A 6,992-nucleotide genomic window follows, 5' to 3' on the forward strand; every position below is an offset into this window, starting at 1 on the left:
GGCAGCCATTGGCAAGTCACTCATGTTTTCACACATTCAGTTTCCTCTGGTGTAAAAAGGGGGTTTACCCCCTTCTCTAGGACTACTATGGTAAATGAGACGGATACGGAAAAGGCTTGATGTGGTGCCTGGCTTATAGTAAGTTGTATATACCTTTGTCCCCATAGGCGCTCATCAACATATACTGAGTAAATAAACATTTGACTTGTGATTACCAAGAACACAATTATTTTTATAATTTTTGCTTTAAACAACTCTATGACTTTAAAAAATTTAAAAGGGGAAAAAGTGGAGAGAAGAAAACCATCATTTGTGTGTCTCCAGATGTTTATCTTTTGTTGGCATCTGTTTTTTTGTTTTTTTTTTTTTTGAGGATCCAGCTTTCCATCTGGTATCGTTTCCTTTCAGCCTCAACAACTTCCTTTAGAATTTCTGATCATGTAGGTTTCATGACCTACGTGGTGGGTGATGGTGATGGATTCTGTCTTCTTTCATCTGAAACTGTCTGTATTTTATCTTCATTCTTCATGGATATAGAATTCCAGGTTGGGGCACCTGGGTGGCTCAGTTGATTAAATATGTGTGAGTTTGATTCACACATACATGGCTCAGGGGTCACTCAGAAATATGGGTAGGCACTTTGGTGAAACCCTCTTTTGCGTTTTTCCTTCCAAGAATCCTCCATTCTCTTCAGTGGCATGATACCATAGTTTCAGGCTTTTCTGGTCAAAGAGACAGCTGTCTTCAGTTAGTGCCCCCTCCAACACCATGTACTCTGCATGGACTACATTTAGCCCCGGAAGGGAAGCCATGAACACAGGGAACTTACTTGTTTGCTCCCTTCCTCTCCTCCTCTGAGCTTGTCTTCTCCATCAGATTCGGTCTGCTCCAGTCAGTCTCCAATTCATTGGGGTATTTGCTTTTTGTATTATGTCTGGGGCTTATACTTGTTTTCTGTGGGTAGTCCTCCAGTTAGGTCTTATTCTGTCATTGCTGGGCATGAAAATTCCTATTTGTTGTTTAGCATAAAAGATGATTTATCACATGAAGGCGAAAACATAACTTATCCGTATTGCACTGGTCTTAACGGGAGGGTAGAAAGCTAGTCCAATCTTTTGGGAAAGCAGTTAACATCATATGTATTTAGAGCCTAAAATTCTTTAATGACTAATAGGAGGATAATGTTAAGCTAATTGCTACACTTTAGGTACTATTTATAAACAGTACAAAGTAAGATGGGAAAATGCAAAACAAATTAAACCTAGCAGTTTATTTATCTATTCACCTACTAAAGGACATCTTGTTTGCTTACAGTTTGGCAATCATGAATAAAACTTATACATCTCCATGTTCAGGTTTTTGTGTGGACCTAAGTTTTAAACTCCTTTGGGTAAATATCAAGGAGTGCAATTGCCGGATCTCATGGTAAGAGTATGTTTAGTTTTATAAGAAAGTACGAACTGTTTTCCCAAGTGGCTGCGCCGTTTCGTACACCGGCAGTGAGTGAGAGTTCCTGCTGCTCCACATCCCTGTCAGCATTTGGTGTTCAGTGTTCTGGATTTTGGCCATCCCAAATAGGTGTGCAGGGGTTATCTCACTGGCGTTTTCATTTGCATTTTCCCGATGACATATGATGTGGAACGTCTTTCCACATGCTTATTTTCCATCTGTTTCTATTCTTTAGTGAGGTATCTGTTCAGGTCTTTGGCCCACTTTTAAAATCAGGTTGTTTGTTTTCTCATTGTTGGGTTTTAAGAGTTCTTTGTATATTTGGACAACAGTCTTTTATCAGACATGTCTTTTGCAAATATTTCCTCCAAGCCTGTGGCTTGTTTTTCATCCTCTTCACAGTGCCTTCTACAGAGCAGAAATATTTAATTTTTTTTTTTTTATTTTTATTTTTTTTTAATTTTTTTTTTTCAACGTTATTTATTTTTGGGACAGAGAGAGACAGAGCATGAACGGGGGAGGGGCAGAGAGAGAGAGGGAGACACAGAATCGGAAACAGGCTCCAGGCTCCGAGCCGTCAGCCCAGAGCCCGACGCGGGCTCGAACTCCCGGACCGCGAGATCGTGACCTGGCTGAGGTCGGACGCTTAACCGACTGCGCCACCCAGGCGCCCCCAGAAATATTTAATTTTAATGAAGTCCAGCTTATCAATTCTTTCATGGATTATGCCTTTGCTGTTATATTAAAAAATTATTGCCAAACACAAGGTCAACTAGATTTCCTTGTGTAACAAGAAAGTTTTATAGTTTTGCACTTCACATTTAGGTCTTGATCCATTTTGAGTTAAAGAGTGTAAGGTCTGTGTCTAGATTCATTTTTTTTTTTTTTAATTTTTTTTTCAACGTTTATTTATTTTTGGGACAGAGAGAGACAGAGCATGAACGGGGGAGGGGCAGAGAGAGAGGGAGACACAGAATCGGAAACAGGCTCCAGGCTCCGAGCCGTCAGCCCAGAGCCCGACGCGGGGCTCGAACTCCCGGACCGCGAGATCGTGACCTGGCTGAGGTCGGACGCTCAACCGACTGCGCCACCCAGGCGCCCCTAGATTCATTTTTTGAATATGGGTGTCCAGTTGTTCCAGAACCATTTGCTAAAAAGGCTATCTTTTCTCCATTGTATTCCCTTTGCTCTTTGTCAGGATCAGTTGACTATACTTCTTATCAATTTGGATGCCTTTCATTCCTTTTTATTGTCTGATTGCTGTGACTAGGACTTCCAGTACTATGTTAAATAAAAATGGTGAGAGTGGACATCCTTGTCTTATTCCTGATCTTAAGAGGAAAGCTTTCAGTTTTTTACCACTGAGTATGATGTTAGCTGTGGGTTTTTCATATATGGCCTTTATTATACTGAGGTATGTTCCCTCTAAACCTACTTTGTTTTTATCATGAGTGGATGTTGTACTTTGTCAAATGCTTTTTCTGCATCTATTGAAATGATCATATATATTTTTTATTCTTTCTCTTATTGATATAATGGATCACATTTGATTGATTTGTGAATATTGAACCATCCTTGCATCCTGGGAATAAATCCCATTCGATTGTGGTGAAGGATTTTTTTTTTTAATGTATTGTTGGATTCAGTTTGCTAATGTTTTGTTGAGGATTTTTGCATGTATGTTCATCAAAGATACTGGCCTGTACTCTTTTTTTGTAGTGTCTTTGTATGGTTTTGGTATCAGGGTAATGCAGGCCTCATAGAATGAATTTGGAAGTTTTCCTTCATCTTCTATTTTTTGGAATAGTTTGAGAATAGGTATTAACTCTTCTTTAAATGTTTGGTAGAATTTACTTTTGGGGGCGCCTAGGTGGCTCAGTTGGTTGAGTGTCCGACTTTGGCTCAGGTCATGATCTCACGGCTCTTGAGTTCGAGCCCCACGTCAGGCTCTGTGCTGACAGCTTGGAGCCTGGAGCCTGCTTCATGTTCTGTGTCTCCCTCTCTCTGCCCCTCCCCTGCTCACTCTGTCTCTCAAAAATAAATAAACATTTTAAAAAATTAAAAAAAAAAGAATTTACTTTTGAAGCCATCTGGTCCTGGACTTTTGTTTGTTGGGAGTTTTTTTTGATTACTGGTTCGGTTTCGTTGCTGGTAATCAGTCCATTCAAATTTTCTATTTCTTCCTGATTCAGTTTTGGGAAGTTACATATTTCTAGAAATTTATCCATATCTTCTAGGTTGTCCAATTTGTTGTCATGTAATTTTTCATAATATTCCCTTATAATCCTTTGCATTTCTGTGGTGTTGTTTGCTATTTCTCCTATTTCTGATTTTGTTTGAGTTATGTCTTTCTTCCTTTTGATAAGTTTGGCTAAAGCTTTATCAATTTTGTTGATCTTTTCAAAGAACCAGCTTCTGGTTTCATTGATCTCTTCTATTGTTTTTTGTTTGTTTGCTTTTTTTTTTTTTTAGTTTCTATTTTGTTTATTTCTGCTCTCATCTTTATTATTTCCTTCCTTCTGTTAGTTTTTTTTTGGTTGTGTTTATTCTTCTTTTTCTAGCTCCTTTAGATGTAAAGTTAGGTTGTTTGAGATTTTTCTTGAATTTTGAGGTAGACCTGTATTGCTATAAACTCTCCTCTTAGAACAGCTTTTGCTACATCCCTATTGTGTTTTCATTTTCATTTGTCTCCATATAGTTTTTGATTTCTTCTTTGAGTTCTTAGTTGACCCATTCATTGCCTAGTAGCATGTTATTTAACCTCCATTTATTTGTGTTCTTTCCAGATTTTTCCTGTGGTTGATTTCTAATTTCATAGCATTGTGGTCAGAAAAGATGCATGAAATGACTTCAATCTTTGTGAATTTGTTGAGACTTGTTTTGTGGCCTAATATGCGATCTATTTTGGAGAATGTTCCATGTGCACTTGAAAATATGTGTATTCTGCTGTTTTTAGGATGAAATGTTCTGAATATATCTGTTAAATCCATCTGGTTCAATGTGTCATTTAAAGCCACTGTTTCCTTTTGGTTTTCTGTTTGAATGACCTGCCCGTTGATATAAGTGGGGAGTTAAAATTACTATCAATTCCTTCATGTTTGTTATCACCTGCTTTATAATTTGGGTGTCTATGTTGGATACACAAATATTTACAATTGTTATATCTTCTTGTTGGATTGTCCCCTTGATTATATAGTGTCTTTTTTGTGTGTCTTGTTCAGTCTTTGTTTTAAAGTCTATTTTGTCCAATAAAAGTATTGCTACCCTGGCTTTCCTTTCATATCCATTTGCATGACAAATGGTTCTCTGTCCCTTCACTTTCAATCTGCATGTGTTTTTTGGTCTGAAATGAGTCTCTCATAGGCAGCATATAGATGGGTCTTATTTTTTGTTTGTTTGTTTGTTTTGTTTTGTTTTGTTTTGTTTTTATCCATCCATCACCCTATGTCTTTTGATTTAGTCCATTTAGTCCATTTAGTCCATTTAAATTCAAAGTAATTATTGGTAGGTGTATTTTATTGCCATTTTATTCCTTGTTTCATGGTTGTTTTTGTAGTTTATTTCTATTCCTTTCTTCTATTGCTTTTCTCTCATGATGATATCATGCATATACATGTATACCATAATGCATATACATGTATATCATGTATAAATGGTATACATTTATAGTATACCATTCAGATATACCATTCAGTCTATCACATCTTCTGTGTATAGCAGTTTATATTAAGTTGGTAGCCACTTAAGTTTGAACCCATTCTTTACTCCTCTCCTCCCCAAGTTTTAGGTATGTGGTGTTATTGTTTACATCCTTTTATTTTTGTAAGTTCTTTGACTGGTTTTTACAGATATACTTAGTATTACTGCTTTTGTGCTTCCTACTTGCCTTCCTCTTGCCCTTTAACATTTCTTATAGGGCTGGTTTAATCATGAATTCCTTTAGCTGTTTGGGAAATTCTCTCTTCTTCGATTCTAAATGATAGTCTTGCTGGATAGGGTATTCTATCTAGAGTATTACCTGCAGATTTTTTTCCTTTCAGCACTTTGAATATATAATACCACTCTCTTCTGGCCTACAAAGTTTCTGTGGAAAAATCAGCTGATAGCCTTATAGGGTTTCCCTTGTATGTATCTGCTTTCTTTTTCTTGCTTCTTCTAAAATTCTTTATCACTACTTTTTGCCATTTCACTTGCTGTGTGTCTTGGAGTGGACCTCTTTGGGTTGATTTTGTTGGGGGATCTCTGTGCCTCCTGCATCTAGATTTGTTTCTTTCCACAGATTTGGGAAGTTGTGAGCTATTATTTTTTCAAATAATTTTTCTGTCCTCTTTTCTTTCTCTTCTCCTTCTGGGATCCCTGTAAGGATATTATATGGGATGTTATTACACTTGATGGTGTCTCTAAGTTCCCTAAGTCTTTTCTCATTTTGCATATATATTTTTTTTATCTCATCTGCTCAGCTTGATTTTCCATTACTCTATCCTCCAGGCCACTGATTCAATCTTCTGCTTTGTTAACTCTATTTATTCCATCTAGTGTATTTTTAATTCCAGATATTGTATTCTTCATCTCTGAATGGTTATTTTTTATCTTATTGTTAAGGGTCTCCACTCCATTTTCAAGTGCAGTATCTTTATGATCATTACTTTAAATTCTTGAACAGGCATATTGCTTATCTCTGTTTTGCTTAGGTCTCATCCCATGATTTTGATCTCTTCTTTTTTTGGGACATATTCCTCTGTCTTTTCATTTTGTCTAACTCTCTGTGTCTGTCTCTCTGTGTTAGGAAAGACAGTTATGTTTCCTGCATTTGAAAATAATGGCCTTATGAAGAAGAGATCCTGTAGTGTCCTGCCACGCATTGTTTTGTCTTTACCAGAACCTGGTGCTTCAGGAGTATTGCCTATGTGTGATGTGTACACCCTTCTGTTTTGGCTGAGCTGCTTTTTTTTTTTTTTTTTTTTTTTAATTTTTTTTTTTTCAACGTTTATTTATTTTTGGGACAGCGAGAGACAGAGCATGAACGGGGGAGGGGCAGAGAGAGAGGGAGACACAGAATCGGAAACAGGCTCCAGGCTCTGAGCCATCAGCCCAGAGCCTGACGCGGGGCTCGAACTCCCGGACCGCGAGATCGTGACCTGGCTGAAGTCGGACGCTTAACCGACTGCGCCACCCAGGCGCCCCTGCTTTTTCCTTTAGTCCAGAAGTCTGCAATGGCTCTCTTTGCCTGTTGTGGGCAGTGTTCAGTCCCTGTGGTGTTAACTGGCCAGTGTGGGTCTGCCTTGGGCTTGAGGGGAGTCAGACTGGGCATTTGCCAGAGATGCAGTAGCACCACACTGCAGGGCGCTTTCTCTGAGAAGCTTTCATTGGTGGGTGAGGTCTGTAGTCACAGCAGCTGTCTGCCTCCACTGCCGGGGGCTCTTTCTGACTGGTAGGTGTGATTATCTTTCCTTCACCCCAGGGCAGGAATCACTCTGCAGTGGTGCTGGCTGCTGCAGGGGCTGCTTGTGCACTGCCAGTCTGGTAGCACCACCCTGTGTGGG

This window comes from Lynx canadensis, chromosome B2 (genome assembly GCF_007474595.2).
Source record: "Lynx canadensis isolate LIC74 chromosome B2, mLynCan4.pri.v2, whole genome shotgun sequence".
NCBI classification, from domain to species: Eukaryota; Metazoa; Chordata; class Mammalia; order Carnivora; family Felidae; genus Lynx; species Lynx canadensis.